Below are 12,755 nucleotides of genomic sequence, written 5' to 3'. Positions count from 1 at the left end.
CATTAAACAGTAACTCAAAGCTCTACAGAGAAATAAAGCTATCAAATCAGACAAATACAAGAGCAGTTACAAATACAAGAGCAGTATTATTATAACAATGATTTGTAGCTGTGTTTTTTATTTGTTTTCTGCATGATTTAAGACTTAACACATTTAAAGAAAAAAATAGTTCATGTAAAAGGTAGTCTTTCTATAATTTTGGTTTATAACTCCAGATCTTGTTTTCTACATAATTTAGTATACTAATGCATTTAAAAGAAATATTAGTTTATGTTTTAGGATACACTGTGGGTAAAGATATAGTTTTGTGATAGCAATAACAAAAGGGATAGAGACAGAGGTTTTTTTATGTTATTGAAGTTAAGCTGGTATAAATTCAAAACAGAGTGCCATAAATTTGGGATTTTAAATTAAATCCCCATGGTAACCACAAAAAATATCTCTAGGATATACACAAAAGGAAATGAGAAAAGAATTTAAATGCTTCACACACACACACACACAAACAACCAAACACAGAGAAGACAGCAGTGCAAGAGCAAGAGTGGTTATACTGATATCAGAAAAAATAAATTTTATTTTTTATTTTTTTAAGATTATATTTAGCCCTGGCTGGTGTAGCTCAGTGGATTGAGCACAGGCCTGCGAACCAGAGGATCTCAGTTCGATTCCCAGTCAGGGCACATTCCTGGGTTGCAGGCCAGTTCCCTGCAGGCCAACTCCCAGCAGGGGATGTGCGAAAGGCAACAATGGCGGTCGCGTCTTCCGCCTCTCACCGCTGCCGCTGACACAGGTGCCGCAGCCGCTGCCACAGGTGCCACAGCTGCCACTGTCACCAGGGCCCACGCGTTTTTCCCACTGCATGTGAATGTGCCACTGCAGTCAGCCCTCCACCACTGGGTTCGCTGCTGGGGCCTGTGCAGTCCATCTCACTGTGCGCGAATGTGAGACCGCGGTCAGTCTGCCCCGCACCCTGACTGTGTCCAGGCTGCCTGTGTGCCTGAGTCAGGGGATCTGTCCTGCCCGACCCTGCTCTGCTGCTGGCTCTGCCCCTCTTACCGTCCCGGTTGAACAGTTAGTTATTGTCGGACTTCTGTATAATTCAATTTTCTGTTCTTTGGCTGTGTCTTTGTTCTCCAAACCTTTGTTGTATTCAAACTTGGTTGTGGGAGAAGGCACAGTGTTTCCACCTATGCCTCCATCTTGGCAGAAGTCCCCAGGAAACTTCTAAAATTGAAATTTTATGTAAGGTGTATTTTAACACAATTTTTAAACATTGAAAAAAACTACCAACAAATTGAATTTTTTAAATATTAAACTTATGTTCATCAAAAGACACTATTAAAAGAGTAAAAATGAAAATCACAGTCTGGGGGAAATATTTGCAATACATGTATATAGTTAAGAACTCATACTCAGAATACATGACTAATCCCTACAAACCAATGTGAAGCAAAAAGAGCCAAGAAAAAACTTGAGTAATCATTTCTCAAAAGAGGATCCCCTAGTGGCCAAAACACCTCAATTGAATACTGCCACACACCAACAGAATGGCTATATTTTTAAAAGAACAATACCAAGTATTGGTGAAATGTGGAGCAACTAGAATTCTTAGACATTGCTGGTAAGTGTGTAATGGCACAACCATTTTGATAAGCTGTTTGACAGTATCTCCAAAAGCTAGATATATACCAACCCTAATTACCCAACAATTCTACTACTAGATATGTGGCGGAGTGGGGCTCCACCCACAGAGGCCCTCCCCATCCACCATGGATGAGAATAAGTCTCCCAAGACATGATCTTCTTGGGGAGGAAAGGTGGCCAATCTCTCAAAGGAGAAGGGCCAGGAGCCTGTTCTTCAATGGCCTTTTATGGGGTTCAATTTGCACAGGAATACAGGTGAAGCTCGTCAATCATTCTCAGACAGTAAGGATCAGACAATAGATAACATACAAAGGACTGTGAGGGCTTCTTCTGAGTCAAGGTCAGTTAGCTAAAGGGCTATGAAACTCTGGAAAACAAATTCATTTTATGCTTGGACCTTTATCAGAAATCTGAGGACATTCTTAGCAGAGCAGGTTTCACAGGATTTTTTGTATTTTTTCTTAGGTCTGATTGCCCCAGGGAACCCACCCTTTCCAGCACAGGGCTGCACTGCCCTCTGTTATTGTTTCCGGCTTAAGTCAGGCAGGGGAAGTAAGGCAGCCAAGAGATTAGGAGACTTCTTGCAGACAAAATGAGGACTCAGGCCATGTCGAAGCTGGGGGGCAAGGGTCCATCACCCTCTTTTTCTATAGCCCCTGAAGTCCTTCCCTGAAGCCCCCTTCATGACCATGCCTGTCTTAGGTCATCCCTTTCTTAAGGAATCTTACCCATCATTGGCTAACCGGTCATCTGTTTGGGGCCAAGCAGGGTGAAGTAAAAGGGGGCAGAGGAGGCACCCCTGCCAGGAAGATAAGCTTTGTCTCCTTAGTGGCTTATGGTCCCAAGGTCTCTCACTCAGCCTCAGCCATGGGGGTTACAGCTTCTGAAATCAGGCATGGCGGTTCCCAACATAGATACACACTCCCCCCAAATGACTGCATATGTCCATCCCAAAACATGTACAATAGCAACTTAATTAATGATGACCTCAAAATGAAAAAAACAAAAATGTCTATCAGTTATAAAATAAATGAATAAATGTTGGAATATTAATACAATACAACCGTGCATCAATAAGAAAGAGCAAACTGCCCTGGCTGGTGTAGCTCAGTGGATTGAGCAAAGGCCTATAAAGTAGAGTCGCCAGTTTGATCCCCAGTCAGGGTTGTGGGCCAGGTCCCCAGTAGGGGGTGTGCAAGAGGTAACCACACATTGATTTCTATCCCTCTCTCTTTTCTTTCCCCTCTACCCAATAATAAATACATAAATAAATAAATAAATAAATAATCTAAAATTTTTTTAAAAGAAAGAACAAACTCATTCTACATGCTACAACATAAAACATATTTTTGCCTCTCAGAGTGTGACCCACAGACCAGCAGTATGAGCATCACCTGGGAACTTGTTAAAAATTTAGGATCTGAGGTCCCACAACAGCCTTAATGAATCAGAATATGAATTTTAACAAATTTACCAGTTGATGCATATGCATATTAAGATTTGAGAAGCACTATTCTATATCTTATTTTGAGCAATAGTTACATGTATGCAAATGTAAATTCTCATTGATCTGTATATTTAAGATTATACTTTAGAGCGTAAATATTAAGATCTACACATTTAAAATGCACCTCATTATGTCTTTTTTTTTTTAATATTTTATTTATTTATCTTTTTAGAGGGAAAGGGAAGGAGAGAGGAAAGAAACATCAATGTATGGTTGCTTCTCGTGCACCCCCTGCAGGGAACTGGCTCCTGCCGGAAAGTGGCCTACAACCCAAGCATGTGCCCTGACTGGGAATCGAACCGCGATCATCTGGTTCGCAGGCCCGCGCTCAATCCACTGAGCTACACCAGCCAGGGCCGTCATTATGTCTTTTTGATGCAATACAAAATTAAGATGATCAAATGCAATGATTTTGTTTACTAGTGTATCCCAAAGGCAACCAGTGGGTTTTTTATTTTGGGGGGGGTGGGTAATACAAGTGCAAACTCATGGATTTATACACATTTTATGTATTTTAATTTATTGACATTCTTATTCTTTCTATGCTATATTTTTCCCATCTTTGACTAAAGGGAACCTCATTAAATCATCTGCTGGGTCTTTTGCAACCCCAGAAATACCAGTAATTTTCTCACTTTCTAATATAAAAAAATGTTTCAAAGATGTGGGCCACTGGTTCAATGGACAATGCGTATGACTACAGATCAGAAGAAAATGTTTCAACTCATTTTGTACATTTTCTGTCCAAATCTGAAAAAATAGTCATTTTCCCAAGGATCCAGGGACCATTTAATTTGAAATGGTAAAAGTTCCAAACTGGGTACTAAGAGATCTCGTTAATTACCCTCAACACTTCTGAAGGAGAGGATAGAGAGTTGTGATCTTCCCTATCAGATATCAGGAGTTATTAAGAAGTTATAGATAGCACCAAGACCATGTGATGCTGATTCGGAGACAAAGTGATCAGTACAACAGACTCGAGAGCTCAAAAAACAGTTACACATGGAACTTAGGCATATAACACAGGGAGCATGGCAGATAAGCAGAAAAGGAGGAGAAATTATTTATTTATAAAAATTATTAATTGGATGCCTACTTCACATAATACACAAAACTCAATTCTAATTAGGTTTAAAACTTAAATATATAATCCAAAACTCTTAATAGAAGTTGTGTTAGGGCTCTTCAAAGAAACAGAACCAACAGGAAATATATTAATGTGTGTAAACATATATCTATAGCTATGTATACACACATTTATTTTATACAACTTATATTTATTAAATATACATAAATATATAGATTTAAATATGTGACTATTACCCTGGCTGGTGTGGCTCTGTGGCTTGAGTGCTGGCCTGAAAACCAAAGCGTCACTGGTTCAGTTCCCAGTTGGAGCACGTGCCTGGGTTGTGGGCCAGGTCAGGTCCCCAGTAGAGGATGCAAGAGAGGCAACCACATATTGATGTTTCTTTCCCACTCTTTGCCCCTCCCTTCCCCTATGTTTAAAATAAATAAATAAAATATTTTTTAAAAACTCTTTTAAAAATATGTGAATATATAGTTTAAATATATAAATACATGTAAAATTTATGATTAATAAATTACACATTTTAATAAATGTAATTCTATAACTGTGAAGATATACAATTATAATAATATAATATACTTTATATATCTATTAAATGTATGTATGGATTTACTATGAGGAATTGGATCATGTAATTATGGAAGCTAAGAAGTCCCAAGATCTACAGTAGGCAAGCTAAAGACCCAACTACATATAGTTGTAGTCCAAGTCCAAAGGCCTGAGAACCAGGAGAGCAGATGGTATAAGTTCCAGTCAAAATCCAAGTCCAAAGGCAGAAGACTCATGTCCCAGCTCAAAGACAGTTGGACAAAGAGAGAGAGAATTCTTTCTTACTCAGCCTTTTCATTATTTAGGCCTCAAAGCATCTGATGATGCCCACTCACTTTAGGGAGGGTAATTTGCTTTACTCAAATATTAATCTGATCCAGAAACATCTTCACAGACATACCCAGAAGTAATATACACTTAAAGATAATGCTCACACTCATTAACAAACTAAAAATGCAAATCAAGACCAGAATAAGACATAAATTTCACACCCATTTGATTGGCAAAAATTAAGATATCTGACAATTCCCAATGTTGTAAAAAATGTGTATCAACAAGGTCTCATATATTTCTGGCACAGATACAAATTAGAATAACCATTTTTAATAACTTGGCATTAGTTTACAAAGTTTGTTATTCATAGGCTCTGAAGGATAATATTCAAAGTAATAACAACCAATACCACATAGGTACTGAGCAGTCAGATGCCTGACCAACCAGACTGGACGCCAGTAGCTCTACTGGTGTGCACTGGCTGACCCTGCACACCCTACAACCCAGCAGTTCACCCCTGGCTATATATCCAATGGAAACTTCTGCTCCTGTTCATCAAGAGACAGACACAAGAACATGCATAGGAAGACTGTTTGCAGTTGGGGGGGAAATAACTAGAAACAACCAAAATGCCCATTAACAGAAGAATGGATGAATAATTATAGAATAGTCACACAATGGAATATTGTATAGAGCTTGCAAAAAATGTGTCTAAATCTTTATTAATAGGAAATCAGATTTTCTTAAAGTCACAGAAGATTGTATGCACCATAAAACTCTTTTCAGAAAGTTCAAAAATAACTAAAACTGAACATTATATTTAGGTCCCATATGTATTTGATAAAACTATAGAAACGAAAAAGAAAGGGAGTGATACAAATCTGGCAAACGGAAGCAGAGTGGGAGGGGCACACAGCCCTTCTGGCTTCTAGGTTAGGTGGTGGGATTATAGTTATTCATTCGATTCTTTTATTTTTTTTAATTATTTATTTGTTTTCTAAGAGAGGGGGAGCAAGAAAGAGAGGGAGAGAAAGATCAGTGTGTGGTTGCCCCCTCTCATGCGCCCCTTGTTGGGCACCTGGCCCACAACCCAAGTATGTGCCCTGACTGGGAATCGATCTGGTGACCCTTTGGTTCACAGACTGGCACTCAATCCACTGAGCCACACCAGCCAGGACAGATTCTTTTATAACTACATACGTAGATACATACATACATACATACATGTGTTCATACACAAATCAGAGGTCTAGTCCTATGATGACAATAACCATGAAGCAAGGATTATGATTCATCCAGTTCTAGCTCAGATTCATTAAAAAATAAAAGACAATTTTGAAATATGAGCAAAGAATAAGGAATTTTAAAGAATGACCAAGCCAATAAGGAAAGGAACTAAATATAACTTCTAGAAATGAAAAATACAGTAACTATAATTAGAAACTCAGTAAATGGGTTTAAGAGTCAAATGGATGCAGCTGAAGAAAATATATGCAACAAGCATCAGAGAGAGAGCCAAAGCTCCAAGAGGATGAGAAACATGAAGGGTGATGTGGGATAGCCTGACACACATCTAATCAGAAGCGCCCCCCGCCCCCGACAAAAGAAAGAGAAAATGGGGCAGAGGCAGTATGAGGAGAGAGAGTGGCTAATGATATTCCAGACCTGGTACAAATATCAAGCTACAGATTATCAACAAACTTTAAGTGGGATAAATAGAAAGAAATCCACACCTACAACATTGTATTTAAACCTGCAAAATCAAAGATAAAAAGAATTTAAAAGGAGCCAGAAGCCAGAGGAAAGGCAGGTTGCCGTCCAAGACCAAGAGATACGCTGGCAATTGACGACACAGAGCAACCACAGACACCCCGGGGACAGTGGGGTGGCCTGCTCAGTGTGCTGAGGGGACAAAATGGCCAGTTTAGAAATCTACACCCAGTTAAAAAAGACCTTTCAAGGGTCATGATGAAATCAAGATCTTTCAGAAAGGAAAAAATGGAAAGATTGCCATTAGCAGACCATCACTAAATTAAACTATAAAGGAAGTTCTTTAGACAAAATAGGATCTCATGTGAGAAGTGATCTTAGGTGGAAGGTCTAGCATGCAAGAAGTAATGAAGAACAAAGAAAATGCCTAATGTGGGTACTTACAAACAAACCTTGACTGAATAAAACAGTAATAAGGTCTGCTGGGTTTTTCAAAGACAGAATTAAAACATGACCATGGTAGCATATATCTCTGGAAAGGAAAGAAAAGAATAGAATTAAACTGTCTAAGATCCTTGTATTGGGGAGAGGGGAAGGAGGATAAATGATTCATCAACTTCAAACTTTGGTAAGTTAAGTGTATATGTCAAAATTTCTAGAGCAATCAATAAAAGAATAAAATAGAGCATAAAACACCCAAAGAGCTGTAGAAACATTGAAATAAGAGACACTCAGTGCAAGTGAGAATCCAAGTCCCATTTCAGGGTAATTAGACAGCGGGGAGAGGGGCGGGAGAGGATGACATCGATGACAGAAGGTCTGGTGAGCCTGGCCGAGGAGGTGGAGCCCCGAGAGATGTGGAGTCAGGGAAGAGTTTCAATTTAAGCGTGACTGACATGATCAGATTTGTTTTGAGAAACAGCACTCAGACAATAGGGCGGATATAAACTAGATTACACACACACACCATCTCAGAAAGATCATCAGAAATCTCAAACTTTGCCAGCATGTGAATACACGCGTCATCTATTACCATTCACAACTAAATCTTGGTAGCTTAAAACCCAGAATTTCTGCAAGCAAGCAAACTGTGGAGGCTGCAGGCCATGGCCAGCCAAGCCAGGAATGGGCAGGCACAGGACCCAACAGCTCAAGGAAGCGCCACTCCGCACTGGCAGCTGATATCCCATTACTGCCATGTGCCATTGTTAGTGAAATTGAAATGCTGCTGCTTTGGCTTGATGCTTGAGATGAAAGTTATCTCTTGTGAAATAGAGAGAATGCTTTTTCTATGGCGTGCTCAGTTGGAGAGGTCCTGAAGTGAAATTGCTGGAACTGTTAGCTATATCATTCTTTTTCTCATTACCATGGACATCCAGGCAGGGACTCCATAACCTCAGGCCCTCATGACTCCACAAGAGTCATCCTCCTGCTGAGACTCCATTCCTATTGATGTTATCACTACCACCCCCCCTAGGAACCAGTGAAGCAGGGCTCAGCCATGCCACGTTCTGGTGGAGCTGAAATTCCGCTGTAAACTGAAGGCCACGAAAGGGACACTGCATTGCACTCGAGGCAGAAAGTCCATGTCTTCACCCCTTGGAAGTAAGAAAGAGACTCTCCTGAAGAACGTTTAACGGAAGTAAGACAGCCCCATGGCGTTTTAGAGAGCAGTGATTTCCACCTCTCTCAATTCTCATTCATAACCCAGGTCTGCCAGGGTGCACATCTACCACCAGGGGGCGGGGTTGGAATTTCCTCCACATCAGCCACTGTTTTGTGCCTGGAACCAGCGCTCTTCTCCATAACTTAGGATCTATTGTTACAGCTGGATCATATACTCAAAAACGCGTCCAATTATAGGGAGTTCTTCCTCTATGGCTTCTGCTCTACTTACTTATCATTAGGCTTCTGTTGTGGTCACCCCTGTCCATCGGCTGTATTTGTATATGTCAGGAAAAATTCAGGGCTTCTCTTCAGAGCTTCCTCAAACCTTAAGTAAATCAGTAGATGAAAATGTATCAGTAGAAACGAATGGCGGAGGATTTGCCCAATTTCTCTCGGAAATAACCTGAGCTTTAGTTAGTTTGTACCCAACATTTGTGGCATTTGAAAACAGCTTTTAAAAGACATTTTTAGTGCCCTGGCTGGTGTGACTCAGTGGATTGAGTGCCGGCCTGCAAACCAAAGGGTTGCTGGTTCAAATCCCAGTCAGGGCACATGCCTGGGTTGTGGGCCAGGTCCCCAGTGGGGCCACATGAGAAGCAACCACATATTTATGTTTCTCTCCCTCTTTATCCCTCACTTCCCCTCTTTCCAACAATAAATAAATAAAATCATTTTTAAAAGGGCTAAAAAGCAATAGTACCATTGATAGTACTAAATAAATATAAAGTTATTATATAACTTTATATTATATTATAAAGTTATTATGTTTGATATAAAACATTGGCATGATATTCTTAAAAGAATATCATCTTTTGATATTTAACCAACAAAACCACAATATTTCCAGAAAGAAATAAGTATTTTCTATAGAACTTATTTTTAAATTTGATGATAGAATGGGCAAACATGTAAGATGGATTTAAAAATAATGGTAACATAAGTAATCACTGTCTGAGATGGAGAGTTTAAAATAAGACTAGTAATTTAATGGGCAATATAGTAACAGAAGAAATTATATATATTGATAAAAGTTCAAAAAAGGAAATATTATTCCATTCAGGAACAAGAGTCATTTTGAACAAAAAGCTTTTATTTCCCTATTTTATTGTAGTAACATACACATAACATAAAATTTACCATCTTAACCACTTTTAAGTGCACACTTCAGTGGTATTATACATAGTCACCTTACTGTGCAGCCTACCTTCTGTCCCCATAACTCCTTTCGTCTTGTCAAGCTTAAACTCTAGACCTACTGAACAGAAACTCCTCCCGCCCCCTCGCCCAGAGCCCCGGCAGCCACCACTACATTTTGTCTCCGTCATTTCGACGGCTCTAGGTAACTCATACAAGTAGAACAGCATTGCCTTTTTGGGACTGACTTACTTCACTTAGCAAAATATCCCTGAGTTTAATTTGTATTGTAACACATTACAGAATTTTCCTTTTTTAAAAAGGTGAATAATATTCTGTTATATGTATACGCCACACTTTGCTTAGCTCTACATTGATTAATGGACACATGAGTTACTTCCATGTTTTGGTGATAATGAATAATACTGCTATGAACACAAGTGTATGGATCTTTTTTTTTTCATGTCAGATGGGTAATGTGACGATGTCATAACCAGGTTTGTGGGAGGCACATGTCACACAAAAGTATGAACACCCAATCATCACGCTTATTATCTACAAAAGGATCATGTATGGATATTTTTTCAAGACTCTGCTTCAATTCTTTTGAATAGATACACAGCAGATGAATCACTGAATAATATGGAACTTCTATTTTTATTTTTTTAAGGAACAGCCATAGTATTTTTCACAGCAGCTGTACCATTTTATATTCCCACCAATGATGTATAGTGGTACCTCAGTATTCATCCTTCATTCATTCCAGAACTCATGATGAGTGCCAAAACCAATGAGTCCCAAGCAAGTGCCCAGTGCTGAAACATTTTTTATCACCGGAATGTGACCAGTACAGGGTTTGATGAGTTCTGAAGCCAGTGAGTACCAAGGTGCAACATGCAAGAATTCCAGTTTCACCATGTCCTTGTTAACATTTTTTCTTTTTTTTGATAGTAGCCGTCTTAATGGGTGTGAGGTGGAATCTCAGTGTAGTTTTGATCTGTGTTTTTCTAATGATTAGTGATGATGAGCATCATTTCTGATTTTAGTAATTTAAGTTTCCTTTTCTCTTAGTGCATGTAGCTAAAGATTGTGGATTTTGTTAAGTTTTTTTGAAGAATTTTTTGTTTTGTTGATTTTTCTCTATTGCTTTCTATTCTCTATTTTATTTGTCTCTTCCCTAATCTTTATTATTTTCTTTCTTCTTTTTGCTTTGGGCTTAGTTTGTCCTTCTTTTCTTAGTTCCTCAAGTTGTAAAGTTAGGTTGTTGCTTTGAGGTCTTTCTTGCTTTCTAACGTAAACATTTGTAGCTATAAATTTTCCCCTTTACACTGCTTTTACTAAGTCTCATAAGTTTTGGTATATTTTATTTTCAGTCATCTCTAAATATTTTCTAATTTCTCTGGTGATTTCTTTTTTGATCCATTGGTTGTTTGAAAGTGTGTCATTCAATTTTCACAATTTTGTCAATTTTTCCACTTCTACCTTTCTAACCTAATTCAGCTGGGATCAGAGATACTTGGTTGCTCTCCAGTCATTTAAATCTACTGAGACTTCATTTGTGGCCTAATATACGGCCTATCCTGGAAAATGTCCCGTGTTCACTTGAGAAGAATGTGTATGTTGTTATTGTGAAGTGCTATGCACATGTCTCTTATTCTAGGTAGTTTATCGGTTTATTGTGTTGTCTTCTATGTCCTTAATTATTTTTTATCTGGTTGTTCTATCCATTATTGAGAGAGGGGTATTGAAGTCCTTAGATATTATTGTGGGACTATTTCTCCCTTCAATTCTGTCAGCTTTTGCTTCATATATTTTGATTGTTATTAGATACCTAAAAATATATAATGGTATATCTTACTGTTATGCTAGAGCAATTATTAAATAAAAGCTTTAAGCCATTTATTAATAGATGATGTCCTTCTTTGTCTCTTGCAAACTTTTTAATTTAAATTCTGTTTTGTCTGATATTCATAGAGCCACCCCTGCTCTTTCCGCTCCCCTTGCATGGAAAAGCTTGTTCGGCCCTTCACTCCCGACCTGTTTGTGTGGGGATCTCAGGTGAGTCTCTCCGAGACAGCGTGTAGTTGGGCCTGTGTTTTTATCTATTCTACCAAGCTTTGTGTTGTGATTGGAGAGGTTAATCTATGAACAATTAAAACAATTACTGCTAACAAGGGACTTTTCTGTCTCCTTTTGTATTTAGTTGATTTTTTTAAGCAAACGTTTAGATTCCTTTTTCATTTCCTTTTCTGTAGATTCTGGAGCTATTTTTTGTGGTTACCATGGGGTTTACATTTAACATCCTAAAGTTATAACATGGTAATTTGTGTTTATACCAACAGAACTTCAATAACACACACAAAAAGGCTGCTCCTTTACAGCTTTGTCCCCATCCCTTTCAGTTGTTGATGTCATCAAACTACATTTTTATAAACTGTGTGTCCAAAAACATAAAGCAATAAATGCATTTTTGTTGTAAATTATGTAGGAAATAAGATTTGGAATCACAAACCAAAGGTACAGTAATCCCAGCATTTACCGTGCTCATTGGTTTTTCTTTTTTCATCTTTAAGTGCATTAGTCTCTTAAATCATATAGAAAACAAATAAAAAGTCCAGTTACAAACCATTGTTACAATAATACTGGCTCTTATAATTATCCACGTATCTGCCTTTCCTGGTATCTTTAGTTCTCCATTTAACTTGAAGTTTCTGTTTAGTGTTCTTTTGCTTCTATTTGCAGCGCTCCCTGAAGTATTTCTTGTAGGGCAGGGCTAGTGGTTACCAGCACCCTTAGCTTTTGTTTATCTGAGAATGTCTTAACCTTTTCTTTACTTTTGTGGACAGTTTTGTCGATGTAGAGTTCCTGGTTGACAGTATTTTCTTTTAGCTCTTTAAATGTATTGACTACCCTCTTCTGGCCTCCAAATCTTCTGATGAGAAATCTGTTGAAAATCTTCTTGACAATCCTTGTATGGAATGATGTGCTTCTCCCTTGCTGCTTTCAAGATACTATCTTTGTTTTTTTGCATGATCATAATACTTCTCAGTATGGGTCTCTTTAAGTTCATCCTACTTAGATTTGTTGAGGTTCTTAGATGCTTGTTTCTTTCTTTCATAAAATTTGGAACATTTTAAGTCAGTATTTCTTCCTATATTCTCTCTGTTCCTTTCTCTC

The 12,755-nt window shown here is 38.3% G+C and overlaps 1 non-coding gene across 1 annotated transcript; it reads right to left on the bottom strand.

Annotated features, from left to right (window-relative positions):
• Positions 1 to 10,041: 10,041 nt before the first annotated feature.
• LOC118997746 (small nucleolar RNA U13) lies at positions 10,042 to 10,145 on the bottom strand. Its single transcript, XR_005068715.1, has one exon. It is a non-coding gene; the product is annotated as a small nucleolar RNA U13 (small nucleolar RNA).
• Between the last annotated feature and the right edge of the window lie 2,610 nt (positions 10,146 to 12,755).

The sequence above is a fragment of the Sturnira hondurensis genome, unplaced genomic scaffold (assembly GCF_014824575.4).
Source record: "Sturnira hondurensis isolate 20B ecotype Veracruz unplaced genomic scaffold, ASM1482457v3 Scaffold0013381, whole genome shotgun sequence".
In the NCBI taxonomy this organism is placed as follows: Eukaryota; Metazoa; Chordata; class Mammalia; order Chiroptera; family Phyllostomidae; genus Sturnira; species Sturnira hondurensis.
The sequence above is the reverse complement of the archived record's forward strand: the minus strand, read 5'-3'. Positions and strand labels throughout refer to the sequence as shown.